The 19,127-nt window shown below is 40.9% G+C and overlaps 1 pseudogene; it reads right to left on the bottom strand.

Annotated features, from left to right (window-relative positions):
* The window catches only part of LOC129422194 (protein NLRC3-like), a 139,608-nt pseudogene that overhangs the window by 51,987 nt on the left and 68,494 nt on the right, over positions 1-19,127 (bottom strand).

Raw genomic sequence — 19,127 nt, 5'->3', positions numbered from 1 at the left:
GAGGGCCTAAACATACCCGAAAACTCATGAAAATTTGCACACGCGTCAGAAGTGGCGAAAATTTACATGTAGCATAGGCGTCAGAAGTGGGCGTGTAAAAATGGCTCGATAGCGCCACCTGCAAAATTTCAAGAGAACAGCCCCCCCACTACGAAAAACTTACAGATACGAAATTTGGTAGGGTCATCTATCACCCCAAGACCTTCAAAAAAGTCTCTTGGAGCTAAGCTCTAAACCCCACAGGAAGTCGGCCATTTTGAATTTTCTCTGTCATTTTTTGACATTTCGAAGCGTCATACTTTAACGAACTCCTCCTAGAGATTTAATCCGATCATCATCATATTTGGTCAGTCTCATCTAAAGGCCTTTGCGATGCTAAATTGCGGAGCTTTTGACTTTTCGTTGGAGGGCGTGTCCGTGGCGGCCAGGCAAAATGTGATGTTTCGCCATGAAACAGGAAGCTGATGTAATTCAGGCATACATTGTCCGATCTGCCCCTGACTTCACAACTTTGATAAGGGTCCAGGCCTGAACACATCAACATGGCATAACTCAGTAACACTTATAGCGCCACCTAGAGGCAGCCGGAAATACCATGTTTTACGCTGTGACTTACTGCTCTTAGATATTTAACCATATCAACATCATATTTCACCAGTGTAATCTCAACACCTTGTGTGATGATAAAAAGCAACGACCTTGACTTTTCATTAAAGGGCGTGTCCGTGGCAGCCTCTCAAAGTATCGCTAAATGAATAACATTTTTGACAGTCTAAACAAGCTCAAAAAGTCATAAAACGTTGCACACATGTCAAATGTGGTGAATATTTTCATGTGATATAGGCTTTAGACCTGGGGGTGTAAAAATGGCTCTTTAGCACCACCTACAAAAATTCAAGACAGCAGCCCTCCCACTATGTTAAATGTACAGATACGAAATGCAGTAGGATTATGTATCACTCCAAGACCTACAAAAAAGTCTCTTGGAGTCATGCTGTAAACCACACAGGAAGTCAGCCATTTTGAATTTTCTCTGTAATTTGAGTGCAAATTTAGCTATTTCTAGGCTTCGTACTTTAACAAACTCCTCCTATAAATTTTATCACATCATCATCATATTTGGTCTGTGTCATCTAAAGGCCTTTGTGATCTTAACTCAGGCTTAAAATGTCCAATCTGACTCACACTTCAGAAATTTGATAAGTATCCTGACCTGAAAACATCAACATGGTAATATTCAGTTAAAGTTATAGCGCCACCTGCTGGCAGCAGGAAATGGCATGTTTTACACTGTGATTTACTGCTCATAGAAATGTATTCAGATCATCATCATATTTGGTTAGTCTGAACTTAAGGACGTCACAATGCTAAATTGTAAAGATCTTGACATTTAGTTAATTAGGCGTGTCTGTGGTGGCCTGGCAAAGTTTGATGTTTTGCCATGAGAAACCTGTTGTCACTCAGGCAGGTGTGGCACATCAAAGTTCTTTTGAATATCCAGCTATATTTACCCACTTAAATTTAAATCCCCCTGGTTCACTGCTTTATTAAGGCCATAAGGTGGCGGTGCACATGCGTGCGAGGGCCCTTCCATCGCTGCTTGCAGCTTTAATTGTTTATTGAATCCTTTACTGGACAGACTTCCTTCAAAGAATTGCTCGCTATCTAAAGAATCCAAAACAGTATCTGCTATATGTAGAGAGTTAGGTTACTCTGATGTATGGCACATTTTTAACCCATCGCGCACGGAATTTACATTCTACTCTCCTCCCCATAAGTGCTATTCTAGGATAGACAATTTTTTTGTTCCGAGTGCATTTCTACAATATGTTTCCCCATGCGTTATTATGAACAATGTTATCTCTGATCATGCAGTAGTGCTTTTGGACTTGTTAGTGGAAGGGGCCCCGAAATCTACTAAACACTGGAGATTTAATACGTTGCTGCTCAAAGATAACAAGTTTGTTTCATACCTTAACTCTGAATTTAGGATCTTCTGGTCGATTAATTCAGACTCTACCGACGACCCTTCGTTGTTATGGGAGACTTGTAAAGCCTATATAAGGGGACTAACTACATCGTACTCCATTACAAAAAGACGGAAACAAGTAGAGAAGCAGGACCATTTAGAATTAGAACTCAAAAGAGCCACTGAAAATCATGTAAATGATGCCTCATCAGATAATTTGGAGAAGTTGGCTGCAGTACGCACTTCCCTAGACGTTTTATTGACGCAACAGGCCAACGCCAAAATATTGTTTTCAAAGCAAAGATTGTATGAACACGGTAACAAACCTAATAAATATCTATCCTATCTATTGAAAAACAATTCAAACTCTCAATTTATTACCTCAATTATGGATATCTCGGGAAAGCAGTCATTCGACTCCGGGGTCATAAATGCTACATTTAAGCGTTTTTACTCTGAACTATATCAATCTGAATACTCACCTCAACAACATAATTATATGGTAGATTTCTTTGATCACCTAACCCTTCCTACAATATCAGATTCTCAAAGACAGGCTTTGAATGCTCCCATTTCAAGGGAAGAAGCCCTAGTGGCTTTACATAGTTTGCAGGCGGGTAAATCCCCTGGACCAGATGGGCTAGCGAGTGAAGTATATAGAGAATTTGAGCATCTCTTAATAGATCCCCTGTTAGCTATGTATGATAATTCATTTATGACCAATAGACTGCCACAATCCCTTAGAGAGGCTAATATTTCCCTTATTCTAAAAAAAGGAAAAGACCCAGAACACTGTGGGTCATATAGGCAAATTTCTTTATTAAACGTTGATTTTAAATTGCTCTCTAAGATCCTTGCTTTGCGGCTGGAGAAAATACTTCCATCTATCATTGACGAAGACCAAACTGGCTTTATTAAGGGCAGAAGCTCAAGCAATAATATTACAAGGCTTCTAAATATCATTGAGCTTTCTCACAAAACTGCTGCCGATACCCTCATTTTATCTCTCGAAGCGAAAGGCCTTTGATCGCGTAGAATGGCCTTATTTATTTTATAGTTTTGAGAGATTTGGCCTTGGTGATAATTTTATAAGATGGGTGCTTTTACTTTACTCTGCTCCTCTTGCAGCTGTTGTCACAAATGGTCATAGGTCAGACAATTTCCCTCTATTCCGCGGAACTAGGCAGGGCTGCCCCCTCTCTCCACTGCTCTTCGCTATAGCAATAGAACCATTGGCTCAGGCGATCAGGGAAGAGGCGACTATTTCTGGTATATCTACGGGTACTAAACAACATAAGATCTCTCTCTACGCGGATGATATCCTGCTCTTTCTGTCTGAACCTACATCCTCGGTGCCTGCTTTAATTGATATTTTCAGCTTATTTGGGAAGTTCTCATGATATAAAATAAACTTCTCCAAGTCAGTAGCTCTTCATTTAAGACATCCAGGCCCCAATATGAGTAACTTAACCTCTTTTCCATTTAAGATCTCAGACTCTGGCTTTACATATTTGGGAATTAACATTACCCCTATAATTAGTCAATTAGCTAGAGTAAATTTTTTCCCACTGCTTGATAAAATTCACAATGATCTAATTAGATGGTCAGATCTTCCCATTTCCTGGCTTGGCAGAGTCGTGGTGGTAAAAATGAACATAATGCCCAGGCTTCTCTATCCACTACAGATGATACCAATCTTACTGTCAAACAAGAAAATAAAGGAATTAAGAGGGTGGCTCAGTTCTTTTATTTGGAGCAAGCGGAAACCGAGACTCAAATTTTCGAAGCTACAACTTCCATGTTCTGAAGGAGGTTTGGGCTCGCCAAACATTAGCAAATACCAACTGGCTTATCAGCTTAGATACATCGTGAAGTGGTTCACAGAAGACTCTAGTTCTGCCTGACTTGACTTAAAGGCTCTACATGCCCCTTACAAAATCTGTTGTTTGTTAGGAGTACCAGGATACTTAAGTCAGTTTGTGAGAATGCGATTGTCTTCAATACATGGAAGGCCTGGTCCAGCATACGCAAGAACGAGGGCAGGGCTAAGATGTCCTCTATGCTGGCCCCTATTTATAAGAACCCAGAATTTATGCCCAACCTTTCCGACTCTGGCTTTAAAATCTGGCACACATATGGGATACGCAGACTAGGTGATTTGTTTGATGAAGGCTCTTTATCAGCTTTTGATGATTTGGTTCTTAAGTATAAGCTCCCTAGATCTAATTTTTTCAGATTTCTCCAAATCAGGAATTATATTTTTAAAAATACTAACCTGATCACTAACCCCTCCATATCAAGCATTGAAAAGATGCTCTTAAACCCTCCGCCTTCAAGCCAGATCTCTTGTTTTTACAATGTTCTTTGCTCATATGAAGTGGTGAATACAGAAGATCTTAAAAGAAAATGGGAGGAGAGGTTGCAATTACTCATAGACGAGGAAGACTGGGAACAGATTTGGAAGCAGGCAAATAAGATTTCTGTTTGTAATAGGGCCAGAGCTATTCAGCTCAGGATCCTACATAGGCTACATATTACCCCGCTACTTAAAAGTAAGTTTGACCCCAATAACTCTCCATTGTGTATTAAATGTAAAGCAGAAGTTGGTGACTATATTCATTGTATCTGGACCTGTTCTGTAATAAGGACCTACTGGTCAATAATTGTTCATTACATGAGCCAATTGTTTGATTGTACATTGCAGCAGGATCCCCTCTTTCTTATTTTGGGTATCTCTAATAGACATTTGCCGAACAAGTTTAACAGGCGGCTGTTTGACATTCTCTCCTTCGCCGCTAGGAAAAATATACTGATGTCATGGATAAGTGACAAACCCCCATCCATGAAAGGATGGCATAAGATCATAAGAGAAATGATTCCATTGGAATTCTTAACATGTGTCTCTCATTCTTCAACCGAAAACTTTCATCGGATATGGACCCCATATTTTGACAGTATTGATGTCTCTTTAAGCAATGTATTGAAATACAGTGTATCATAACACTTCTGTTACGTCCGGGCTTCACTTTTCCTTTTCTTTTTTTTTGTTTTGTTTTTGTTTGTTTGGTTTTGCTTTGTTTTGCTGTTTATCTTGTTTGTTTGTCAAGTTTGTAAATTGTTAAAATGTCAATAAAGAGATATATATATATATAAAAAAGAATGCCTTAACCACCTTGCAGGCAGCAAGAGCACCCTCCACCAGGGCCCTCTATGATGGTAGGTGGGAGAGGTTTGTTCGCTGGTGTCATCCCAGTGGTGTGGCGTGCCTGTTATCTTGTCTTTTCTTCAGTCTCTTTTAGAAGATGGTCTGAAGGAATCTACCTTAAGGGGATATGTGGCAGCCATATCAAATGGCCATGATGCTTTGAATGGGTTGTCAGTGGGCTTGCAGCCTCTTGTTAGCCAGTTCCTCAGAGGAGCACGGAGGCTATGTCCATCTCATTCATGTATGGTCCCTTCCTGGGATCTACAGTTAGTATTGGAAGCGGTGTCACAGGCTCCCTTTGAACCATTGTCTGAGGTGGATTTGGAGTTCCTTACACTTAAGACAGGGTTCCTCCTAGCCATCACATTGGCTAGGCGGGTCAGTGAACTGCATGCCTTGTCAGTCCATCCTGCATGTCTGCGGCTTGGGAAAGCGGTTCTCCCATCTCCCTCTTGCCAAATCCGGCTTTTTTGCCCAAGGTTCTCCCGCGATCTTTTGTTTCAAGGACTTTGATTCTGGATCCCTTTCACCCTCCTACCCATGACTCTCCTGATACTGCTAGGTTGCACCTTGTTTGCCCTGTCCGGGCACTGCGGGCCTATGTCGATCGCACTGCGGCTGTCAGACAAACAGATCAGCTGTTTTTGTGTTATGGGGGGTCAAACCGTGGTCAGGCCGTCTCTAAACAGCGCCTGGCTCGCTGGGTGGTGAAGATTATTAAATTGGCCTATAGTAAGAAGGGGCTGGCCCTACCTACAGGGGTTGTGGCTCACTCCACCCGGGGGATGGCAGCCTCTTGGGCCTTGTTTAAGGGGGCTTCCTTGGAAGACATCTGTACTGCAGCTGGCTGGAGATCTTCACTGACTTTGCACGGTTTTATCGCCTCAATGTGGCCTCTGCTGTAGCTGCCTCTGTCCTACAGACTGGGAGCCAACTGTGATTTTGTCTGTGGCCTTTTTACTTTCAGTTTCTACAAGGTGTTCAACACCTGGTGATTTGTTTGATCTGGTTTTCAATAAAGACCTGTGTGAAGTGAATATCTGTCTTTTGTTATTTTTCTACTGAAAGGTTCCCCGCTACTTTCCCCTCATGACTTTATTTGGTACACTGTTGACCCATACTGTGGCGTGTTGACCGATATGAAATAGAACGGAGGGTTACGCAGTTAACCCAGGTTCTGTGAATAAAGGTCAACACGCCACACTGCGTGGTCACTCGGGGAGTGGCATGATGCTTGATGGCAAAAAGAGAAAGTGCCGGCGTGCGTGCACCTGTATATGTAGACTGAGGCTGATTGCACGCACATAGCGGGGAGTGGTTAATTTGCTATTCTGTCTCCTAACAGCTCACCCTCTCAAAGAGGATGACCCATACTGTGGCGTGTTGACCTTCATTCACAGAACCTGGGTTACCTGCGTAACCCTCTGTTATTCATACATCGGAATGAATCACAACTTAATGCTTGTTTCCACCATTCAAATTTGGTATCAAACTGATCACCTTTCAATTTCCTCTTCATTGATAAATCTGGTATGATGGTAAAACAATTCATTCTAGTTATTCAATGATCTGAACTAATATTTTGCAAAGGAATCTGCAGGAAATCAAAGATGCAAAGTTACAGTTAAGTTGAGACAAACAACTCTCCCCTGCTCAGCTCTGATTGGTTGATTCAAACTTGGATGGGCATGTCCTCCTCAAAGGATAAATACTAGTTCTTTCATCATCTCTGCGGGAGGGGATGACAATTAGGCCTAGAAGCCTTTTCTTTGTTCTGTGAGTTTAGGCCAAACTCACCTGAGTTTGTGACCAAGAATGGATTTTCAACGATCAGAAAACCTCCAATTCACATCTAAACCTTTCGGAACAACTCTTCAAATGGATTGGACACTCGGTTCGCACACTGACAACCTAGTCTGTTCTTCCAGCATGCCAGCATTCCAGCATTCCAAATGCTGCAACTGGACCCTGTCTTGAGATTCTTCAAGAACCTACAAAGCCATCGTCTTCCATCTAAACCTAAGACTTTCAAATGCCTTCAACTGCACAGACATGCAAGTATCCGAGAATTATTCTATATCTTAGAATATAGCTGAATTAAAGTCGGTTAAGTAAGATGAATTTTGTATATGCAACTCTCTCTCTCTCTCTCTCTATTTCATGTTAAATGTTCATGTTATGTCCATTGTCTATGTCTCATATAATCCCAGTAGAGTAGTCAAATAAATGTGCATGTTTATCCATGGATGGCTCTAAGTTCTGATTAAATTCAAAGTCACTTTAACTTTGATCAATGCTACCTCACGCTCAAGGTTTCTCAGAATTGATGTACAATTTTAGATATATATTCGCTGGCGAACTAATCAATTTATTGTTACGATTCATTCTGATAAATCCTACAAAATATATATAGTTAATGACGATTAATTGTATGTATTTGCATTTGAGCTAAATCAACAATTCCCTGAAAAGGAATAGTGATAAACAATAATTTCCCTTAACAGGGTGTTGGAGAAAATATCAAAATTAATAAATGTAATTATTAATGAATAACTTATCATTATCAAAATGATGATTGGTTGTTTTAAACAACACCATTCCATAACCCCTCAATTCGCTACATGAGTTATGGGTGTGTTTTGGGGCGTAACATGCAAAACATTTAAACCTTTTAAATGTTTTCTTTCAGTCATAGAAGTACAAATAGCAGGCTTTTAATTGCTGTAAATGTATCGATATCCTACATAATCATTGAAATCTAATGAAATAATCTGCAACTATGCAAGAAAAGGTTTGTACTCTAAAAATACTTTATTTGTAACAAACAAGAGATAAAAAATTTACAAATGTGCGGAGAGCCTTCAGCACTCGGACAGCTCCATGTTTTTTTTTAAAAAGCATTACTTAAAAATGTTTCTCATCTCTTTATATCCACAGGTTCAAAGTCATCATATACAACCCATCCATGTGGTAGCATTTAAAAAACATTTTAAAATGCATTTGTTTAAAGCATTTATTTACTTTAACAGGCTACAGGTAAAGCAGCTCTTTACGCATTCTAGCGTCTCATAATTAGTCCTCGTCCAGGAGACTCAATAATAATCTTTTACATTGTGCTGCTGCACATCCATGTGTGTGATAAGCAAACCCGCGTTGTCGTCCCGTTTGTAGGTGCATATTACTAACGCGCTCATTAAATAACAAAAACATTATTGCGCCATTTAATTAAGACTAGGTTTTAGTTGGTCAATTGCGTAGTGTATTTTAGTTGCCTCAAAATAGCAACGCGCCAACAATGCGCCTGAACGCACCTCGTTTTCAGACCAGAAAGCCCATGGGCACAAAATTAAGCGCAACAGCATTTGCTATTTAAACAACGTGGCGCTAAACCTGAAAATGATCATTGCGCCCGGTTGAAACTAGCAAAAGACACTTGCGTCGCGCATTGCGCTGGGTGTATGATAGAGCCCCAAGTGCTTCCTACATTCCTTTTCAGTAGATAACAAAAGTTATTATGCATTTTATTATTTTTCATTATGTTTTTTAATCCATCACATAAATTAAGTCATTGAATCAGTTAAATATTTTATTGAAGAAATTATTTGTGTAGTTAAGAAATATTAATCTTAAATCAGTATTATCACTGACAGATTTATTGTCCTCACAAACACTTGAAAATGCAGTTCAATAATAACACTTACTGTAGTTTCTCCAGTTTACAGCGTGAATCCTTCAGTACATCAGAGAGCAGCTTCACTCCTGAATCTCCTGGTTTATTACAGCTCAGATTCAGATCTCTCAGATGTGAGGGGTTTGATCTCAGAGCTGAAGCCAAAGCAACAAAACCTTCATCTGTAATACTGCAGCCATTCAGCCTACAGAGAGTGAAGAACATGAATGATCTCTCAGATTTCTGTCTAAACATCAGGATGAGTGTTTGTGTGATCTGAGGGAAAATATCTAAATCCCATGTTACCATTATGTACTATTATTCTAAAACTTTTCAAAACTAAACTTTAATTGATATATTTAACATTTCATTGTATGGGATGAAAACAGATGAAGATTTTTAAAGACTCATTTTGCACTACACAAACTTTTATTCAAAAGTGCTGTCAGGGGTGTCATGCACCATTTTTTTTAAGGGGGCACAGTGTGCACAGCTCACAGAAATTTGTGCTTACACAGACATCAAACGAAATATTATAGAGCTTTCAGTCTTTTCCATGGCACTTAAATTTCTAACAATCTGAACACCCCATGCTTTCATGCAAAAACCTCCAAAATAAAGGTGTTGACTAACTTTTATATCAAATATTCAATTGGAATAATGACATATTGGTATCATATTTACATCTGAAATGGCATGTTTTATTTATTTAAGTTTTAATACATGACTTGTTTAATTGTGTCATTAATTTTATAGCATAATGCAGTTGTTGTGCAAAATGCATTAATGTAATTTTAAATCCATAAAGTATATAAACAACGCAAATGACATAAGCTATAGCCACATGATTGATTTTAATGTTCAATAATGATTTAAAAAATTTGTAGATATAATTATTAGAGGAGCGCATTATTGCACAAATTTTTCCTCATATGTGAGCATGTGTGTTTCCGCGCCGCCGTGAACTCTGGTGAAATTTGGCGTTGTACCAAGATGAATCTAGAAATCTCTACTAATATAACATTGAGACACACATTTTAAAACATACATTTTCTACACAGAGGAGGTTAACTGCACATTGCCGTACTGGAGTTTGGAAATGTTGTGAGCGTTTCTTACACGTTTTAATTCCTCCAATAGCAAAATGCAGCAGCAACAGCATCAAAGAGCTCGTGAGCGCGCTCAGACACTGATGACGTCTGCGACTGTGCTGTCTGCAGCGCCTGCCGCCAGAGTAATGTAACACGATCAAAACTGCGAAAATCTCTGAAAAATGACAAGGATACAGCACAGAATTGATAATATTGTGCATATAAAACAGATTAAAAGTCAAATGACAGATTAATAGTTATTTAATTTTGAGGTTGCATGTCAAATGCATTTGGCTTAAAAAAACCAAGGGGGCACCTGCCCCCTCAGTTTGAATGGGCATGACGCCTCTGAGTGCTGTGATGACTCTAATGTCACTGATCAGAAAATAACAAAACCTGATTCATGACAACATATCTAAAGTTAATTTCATGAAGTTTCTGACAGTGTCTGTGATTTTCAAGTAATCCTGAAGATCTTGATCAGCTTCAGTTGTGTTTTATTATTGTTAAGAACTGAACTCTACAGGACGTAGCCCAACATAAACAGAAATATTTACTCCTGGACAACTTAATAAAATAAATCGCATAACCCCTTAAATATGTCACATACTTAAAACTACTTGGACTGTGTTTCTGTCTAAATTACTTTTAAAATTATTATTTTTTAAAAGGGTTGTTGATTATCACTTCAATTGTATGTACACACCGGAGAACACTTTGAACACTTGGACTTTTAGCACACTTGGACTTTTAGATGTTTGTTTTAGGTTTGGTTATTATATTTCCTTTCTTGAGTTTTAGTGTGTTGTTTTAAGTTCTATGTGATTGTAAATACACCTATTTAATTGATTCCACTTGTTTGTCTCATCATTTAACCCTTTTAACCTCACACAGTCAAATCGGACCCCTACTGAAATAATTTACACTCAGACGATAAGGCTGAACGTTACAGCACAAAAGGCTTTTTCTCCTATGCAGTCTTCTTCTATGCAATAATAATTACAACACAACATAAATTCTCAAAAGAGGTTAATTTTATTTATTCACTGTAATCCACATCTTAAAATTTCATACGATTGCGAGAAACAGATCCAAATTCAGCCCTTTATCCAGTGATCTCGATCCCAGTTCTCATCAGCAACTGTAAACATCAAATCTCGCTTTCTTTATAAATTTTAATTATTATTATTATTATTATATTATAATAACATCATATATAATATATTGCACATTAAGAAGCTTTACTGCAGTGATATCAAAATCCTCATTGGCTCTTGCGTGCTCTGTCAGAGATTTGTGACATTGATTGATGTCTTTCAGTTGATGTACTATTGTTACGTTTCATTGATGTATACAGGCTTATATATAATGCATACATATATTTTGAATGTAAATTAGGATATACGTTTCTTAACCCTCTGGGGTCTAAGATGTTTTTAGGGCCCTGGGGAAGTTTTGACATGCACTGACATTTGTGCTTTTTCAGTTGTTTAAAAACATAACAATGGCAAAAGTCTCATAACACTGTGTTCAGCACAAACTGGGCTACAGTATTATATGATCAACATGTATGTACAAGTTTATATTTTTAAGAGAAACATTTTTATGCATGGTTTTTGAAAAAGCAAAATTTTTAAGTCACTGATATAAGTCCACAAAACTCATTCTAAACATGTTTTCGCAAAACTTTTCAAAACAAGATCTAGTAGTCTAGAGTTTTTTCTTCAAAATTATGTGAAAATCATTTGGCCTACTCATTCACATAAAACAATACATTGATTTACAATTTCTAAGACACTTTTGCTTGGGAAAGGCTGTATGCATGGAGGCGGGAAAGCTACTGAATAATCAATGATTGACAGCTGAGAAACAAAAGAGATGCATATTGAGCCGCATAATGAGCCACATAATGAGCCTTGTAGGAATGTTCAACAGGAATGTAACTTTCTCTGTAGTAAAACCATGATAGGGAAAACCAAAATTTTCAATAGAATGTATATATATATATATATATACTTGTGAAAATAATAGAAAATATTTTAATAGAAATTATATATAAATAAATATATATATATATTAGGGGTGACCCCGAATAGTCGAAGATTCGATGCATCGATAGGAGAAGCCTGATTCGACTACCAATCTCACAGTCGAATCGTCGCAGATGTGTTATGAAATGAGGATCCTTTAATTTTGGCCGTATATGGGTGCACTGTGCACATCTCTGATTTCACATATAACAGCTTTCTCCCAATATATTAATATACTGTCATGGCCCAGTTTCTTTCTCTCTCTTTCTCTACATTCATACACACACACACACACACACACTTTCATACACACACACACTCACACACATTGCCCGCTCTCATTACTCTCAGCCGCAGCTGTTTTCACTCTCTCTCTCTCCACCTGTTCCTCATCTTCTCTCATTAACTTAGGCTTTATCTATCGTGCCCTGTCTTTGTCTTTTGTCAGATTGTTATGCAATGCAGACGTGCTCACCTCAGTTCTGGATTAATTCCCTGTCGTGTCCTGTCCTGTCTTGTGTGTGAGGAAACTATTGTCTGTTGTTGGAATTACCCCCTGCATTTATTTGTCATACACAGAACTGTGGCTCGAGAGAAACTTTGACTGTACCTGTGTGGTGCTGCTGGCTGGCATCGGCCACCTCTCGCTCTCTCCGGGTGCCTAGTGAATCCCGCTACCCTTTTGTTTGGCAAAAGCCACGAAGGATATTTATGTTCCCATTATCATCTTTTCTCTGAAGAAGTCTCTGTTTATTATCCTTTGTTAATTATTGACTTTCCTGTGGCAAGCTATTAAATCACATTGACTGCTATCACTGCTTTTGGGTCCTTTCTACTTCATAACAGAACAATCTGACCAACAATGGACTCAGCGGGTAGCAGTCCCTTTCAGGCAGCAGTTGAACAGCAGGGTGCCCTTCTGGGTCGTCACGAGGAGGACATTAACGCTGCTCGACATGCGGTAGAGTCGCTAGCCGCTCAGATGTCGGATCTCTCTCGTCAGGTCCATCACATCAGCCATCCGCTGGTTCCTTCACCCGAGACTCGTAATCCACCGGAGCCGCGGATAAACAACCCTCCTGTCTATTCGGGTGAGCCTACACAGTGCCGCGCTTTCTTAACCCAGTGTGAGATGTTTTTTTCCCTTCAGCCGGTGACGTATGCCGGGGAGCGCTCGAGGGTCGCTTATGTCATCTCCCTTCTCGCTGGTCGTGCCCGGGAGTGGGCCACGGCTAACTGGCAGGCAGAGTCGGATTGTGTTCTCAGCTTCGCTCAGTTCAAGGATGAGATGATCCGGGTATTCGACCGTTCTGCTCATGGCATTGAGGCTTCTCATCAGCTGTCCGTCCTTTGACAAGGCAGAGGCTCAGTTCCTCAGTGGCTGGAACGAGCCTGCTCTCATCGCCCGGTTTTTGGAGGGCCTTAATTCAGAGATCAGGGAGGAGATCTTCATTCGGGACGTTCCTCCCTCTCTCGATGACCTCATCGCTCTGGCCATTCGGGTTGAGAAGCGGTTTGAACTCCGCCGCAGAGCTCGTGGCACGGAGACAGCGGCTCTCTCTACCTCATCTGTCAGGGCTGCACCTGTCCCTGTCGAAGCTGTGCCAGAACCCATGCAGTTAGGAGGCCTTCATATCTCTCCCAAGGAACGGGAGAGAAGGATCTCTAATCGTCTGTGCATGTACTGCGCCGCCCCCAATCACAGAAAACCCCTTCCATGACTTGTACGTCACTTCCGGTCATGCTTCATTGGTCCGCTTCATCGGTTGCCAGTTCTGCCTTAATCGACTCTGGGGCAGAGGGAAATTTTATTGATGAGGATTGGGCTCTACAACAAGGTATTCCTCTCATGCATATAAGTGACAGTACTCCTTTATTTGCCTTAGACGGCAGTTCACTACCCAAAGTACAGAAAGAGACTGTTCCATTGACTCTTACTGTATCTGGTAACCATAGAGAGACAATTTCTTTTTTGATTTTTCGTTCTCCATTTACCCCTATTGTCCTGGGTCATCCTTGGCTTAAACGCCATAGTCCACATATTGATTGGTCTAAGGGTTCTATTGTTTCGTGGGGGTTGTCTTGTCATGTTGAGTGTTTAGTATCTGCTGTCCCTCCTGTCTCTTCTGTTTCTGTTTTTCAGGAAGAGGCTGGTGATTTGTCTGGAGTTCCGGAGGAGTATCACGTCATTCACGGGCCACCTCTCTCCCTCCTCATCTTCCATATGACTGCGCTATCGATCTCTTACCGGGGACCACGCCTCCTAGGGGTAGACTCTATTCTTTGTCGGCTCCTGAACGGGAGGCGGTCACGTTTCTGGGTTCAGTAATCTCGGCAGAGGGGATTAGTATGTATCCTTCAAAGGTTCAAGCGGTGGCAGATTGGCCGGCTCCCGATTCTCGTGTGTCATTACAACGCTTCCTCGGTTTTGCAAATTTTTGTCGTCGCTTTATCCGAAACTTTAGTCAGGTGGCCGCCCCTCTCACCGCTTTAACATCTGTCAAGTCATGCTTTGAATGGTCAGAGTCCGCTCAAAGGGCTTTTGATCATTTAAAGTCTCTTTTTACTACCACACCCATTCTTATCACGCCTGATGTCACTAGACAATTCATCATCGAGGTTGATGCGTCTGAGGTAGGGGTGGGTGCTGTTCTATCACAGCGATCTGCAGCTGATGGAAAGATCCACCCGTGCGCCTATTATTCCCATCGTCTCTCGCCTGCGGAACGTAATTACGATGTCGGCAACCGGGAGCTGCTCGCCATATACTTAGCGCTCGGCGAGTGGCGACATTGGTTGGAGGGTTCTTCTATTCCCTTTATTGTCTGGACCGACCATCGTAATTTAGAATATATCCGCTCTGCTAAGAGATTAAACGCGCGTCAGGCTCGTTGGGCATTATTTTTCACGCGCTTTGATTTTTCTATCTCTTACCGCCCCGGTTCTAAGAACGTAAAACCGGATGCCTTGTCTCGGCTCTTTGATCCCTCGACCTCCTCCACGTCACAGAAGGAGATTATTTCTCCAGGTCTCGTGGTGGGGGCCGCAGGGTGGGGAATCGAAAGACAGGTTAAGCGCTCTTTATCACACTCATCTAAATTAACTGCCCATCCCGGCGTTCGGGGCACTCTTGCGGCCGTCCGCCAGCGTTTTTGGTGGCCCACCATAAAACGAGATGCTTGCCGTTTTATTGCTTCATGTGCTGTTTGCGCTCAGACTAAGGCTGGTAATGCCCCGCCAGCGGGTCTGCTTTATCCGTTACCTGTTCCTACTCGCCCATGGTCTCACATCGCGCTCGACTTTATCACCGGTCTTCCCCCGTCTAATGGTAACACGGTCATTTTGACGGTGGTTGATCGGTTTTCTAAGTCCGCACACTTTATCCCGCTCACTAAACTCCCATCTGCCAAGGAGACCGCCCAGATCGCTGTAAATCATGTATTTAAGTTACATGGTCTACCCTCTGAAGTAGTTTCTGACAGAGGACCTCAATTTGCCTCTCTATTCTGGAGAGAGTTTTGTCGCCTCATTGGTGCCACTGCCAACCTCTCGTCGGGCTTTCACCCCCAAACTTGTGGCCAGGCTGAACGAGCCAACCAGATCATTGGCCGCCTCTTACGTAGTCTCGCGTTCCGTAACCCATCTTCTTGGTCTGAGTAGCTCCCTTGGGCAGAGTATGCCCATAATTCGCTCCCGTCCTCTGCCACGGGACTGTCTCCGTTTCAGTGTTGCCTCGGGTATCAACCCCCTTTATTCTTGTCACAGGAGGTTGATTCTAGATGCCCGTCCGTTCAGACATTTATTTCTCGGTGTAAACGAACCTGGAGAAGGGTGAGATCCGCCCTTTGCCGCTCTCGTAAACGCATGTGCATTACTGCCAATAAACACCGGATTAAAAGCCCCCGCTATTTGCCAGGTCAGAGAGTGTGGTTATCCACAGCAAATTTACCTCTCCAGTCTGAATCTCGTAAATTGGCTCCTTGATTTATCGGACCTTTCCCCATCACTAAGATTATTAATCCTGTCGCTGTCAAGCTCCGTCTCCCGTCTAATCTTCGCCGGGTACATCCCGTTTTTCATGTCTCTTGCATTAAGCCTGCCACCCGCTCGTCACCTCGATCCGCACTTTCCGCCATTTGTATTGAGGGGTCACCCGTTTACAGAGTCCGCAAGATTTTGGACATGGGTCGTCGGGGGTGTGGGCATCAGTACTTGGTTGATTGGGAGGGTTATGGTCCTGAGGAGAGGAGTTGGGTTTCCCCCCGGGACGTCTTGGATCCTTTGCTCATTGATGATTTCCTCCGGTCTCATCGGGCTTCCCGCTTGGGAGCGCCAGGTGGCGCTCCTTAGGTGGGGGGCACTGTCATGGCCCAGTTTCTTTCTCTCTCTTTCTCTACATTCATACACACACACACACACACACACTCACACACATTGCCCGCTCTCATTACTCTCAGCCGCAGCTGTTTTCACTCTCTCTCTCTCCACCTGTTCCTCATCTTCTCTCATTAACTTAGGCTTTATCTATCGTGCCCTGTCTTTGTCTTTTGTCAGATTGTTATGCAATGCAGACGTGCTCACCTCGGTTCTGGATTAATTCCCTGTCGTGTCCTGTCCTGTCTTGTGTGTGAGGAAACTATTGTCTGTTGTTGGAATTACCCCCTGCATTTATTTGTCATACACAGAACTGTGGCTCGAGAGAAACTTTGACTGTACCTGTGTGGTGCTGCTGGCTGGCATCGGCCACCTCTCGCTCTCTCCGGGTGCCTAGTGAATCCCGCTACCCTTTTGTTTGGCAAAAGCCACGAAGGATATTTATGTTCCCGTTATCATCAGTTATCTGAAGAAGTCTCTGTTTATTATCCTTTGTTCATTATTGACTTTCCTGTGGCAAGCTATTAAATCAAATTGACTGCTATCACTGCTTTTGGGTCCTTTCTACTTCATAACATATACAGCATATTATTATAATTCTGCAAATAATATGTGAAGTATCAGCTTTCAATAAATATTTTTAAAATGCGGTAATAAATCCAGCAACCCCTGTGACCGGGCTACACGTCCATAAGAGGTTCCTATGTTAATAAACCATTGCCTCTTTGTTTCTACATTTAAAAGAAAAAGCTGGCAATTCTGGCTATACTTTCATTCTTTAAATAATTTCTTCATTTTATTTTATTTATAAATCACTTATCTGATTTTCTATTCGGCTATTTTACTTGAGGCATTTTGCACTAGTGTTGGGCGATATGCCCTATTTTGAGATCGTCCTATCGTCAGCCTGTGAGATCGGCGATACACAATAGTATCGGGGGGTGGGGCAGTAGTTTACGCATTTTTTATTTGTTATTTTTTACTCATTATAACAAGTCACTTGATGGGTGGACAAAAAAGAACAAGAGCAACACCGTCATGACCGTGACCTTCTTAAAACTGATGCCATTAATGCGATTGCACATTTATGTTTAATAACTGTAAAAACATGCATCTGCTCACACACACACGTGCGCGCACATACAAACAATTCAATGGATTTGTTTAGTGCTGTTGCAGAAGGCTACATGTGTCAAGCAGTGATGCTCTCAGATGAGCCTTTTTAAACGCATCGGTCCAGCGGAACGCGATCATATTTTAACGACAATCATATATTAAACACGAGGGATGTATTGCTACAACTCCTTGAAATGCATATCATAAACAGGATTAATAACTAGTGATCTGACATTGGACAGAGCGCAGCTCTCTGCACGTATGCGACAGTGAGAGAGGCGCCATGCAGCGGGTCATATTTTAAACAAAAAGTAAAGTTTGCCTCAGCTCGCATGAAACGCATTAAACTGAACAAATACATAAGGATTACTACTTTAGTTTATGTTTAGACTTCAGACAGACGCGAGAGCGCGTGCACGTGAGACAGAGAGAAGCGCAGCTGGTCATGATGCGGGTGCTAGACGGAGTCCAAGATGCGCGCATTAAGTGCAGGTACGTGCAAGAAGGAATTCTCTCTTTACAAGCCCTCCGCGTAAAGTGAAGCCCACAAACCCTCATGCGAGGAAAAGCATGCATTGTGAATGTTAATGTAAAACTATGATGATAATAATAATAATAGTAACGATTCGCCAACTATCATCATGACTATCGCCATGAAAACCTGCCATTGGCGATATGTCTGAAGATCGTCGATACACGATACTATCGTCTATCGGCACAACCCTATTTTGCACATTTGTTCTGCACTTTGTTACTTCTGACCTTATTTTATTAAAAAAAATTATTTATTATAAACGTAAATTCTGATCTAATTTAAGTCTGTACATTTTGGATTGCTTTTCGTTGTATAGATTTTGCACTATTGCGTGCTGGCCATGCTTGCGCATGCAATTTAGCCGAACGTGCTAGGTGCTCTGCGTCTCATATTTAGAAGTACATCAAACTAAACATTAAAAACGGATGTTTTCGACAGGTATACGTTTTTAAAATGTATTTAAAACATAGTGGTTATCTTGTCAAAAGTTAAACTACAAAATAGGTAAGCCGTTTCTTTAAATTTCCATGATGAAATGGAAAATATCTGCACCGAACCTATATTTATGCCTGACACTAATGTCTTTCTTGTGATTTAATATTATGGTTGGTGTTCACTTTCAAATGATAGAAAAGAGATTCCTGAAATAAATAATATCATCAGTTGTTTCTGTATCTAAAGTGAATGGAGATGATCAAAGTTAAAGCAAGCAGGTATATCTGTGCTAAATAATAACGCGTAGTGTCTATAAAATCATTAATTTCAGTGTTTTTATGAATTGTATATAAAGCTTAGTTTTTATAATTTGCAGTAACAATCACAAATTATTTGTCATTTCTCATTTGTCGTTTTTTTTGGTCATGACTGCTTTGATGCGCTTAATCTCCAAATTAAATAAAAACACTGAATTAGCAGAGGTTTCCAAGGCAGGATCACGTTTGTTATATTTTTAGGTTTAGTTATCAAAATGTTTTTTGTGTGATGTTCTGTAGATCGTGGCTTTAAAATGTTATGAGGAATAATTAAACAAATGTTGCCTTACATTTTACCTTAAAAATATATAAATGCATCGTCAGTTTTGTCTTCGTTCATCACTTGAAAGACAGTTTTTGGTCACTTTATCAGAAAGTTGTTTAT

This window comes from Misgurnus anguillicaudatus, unplaced genomic scaffold, assembly GCF_027580225.2.
Source record: "Misgurnus anguillicaudatus unplaced genomic scaffold, ASM2758022v2 HiC_scaffold_34, whole genome shotgun sequence".
NCBI lineage: Eukaryota > Metazoa > Chordata > Actinopteri > Cypriniformes > Cobitidae > Misgurnus > Misgurnus anguillicaudatus.
Note: the sequence above shows the minus strand (reverse complement) of the source record. Positions and strands in the feature narration are given on the sequence as shown.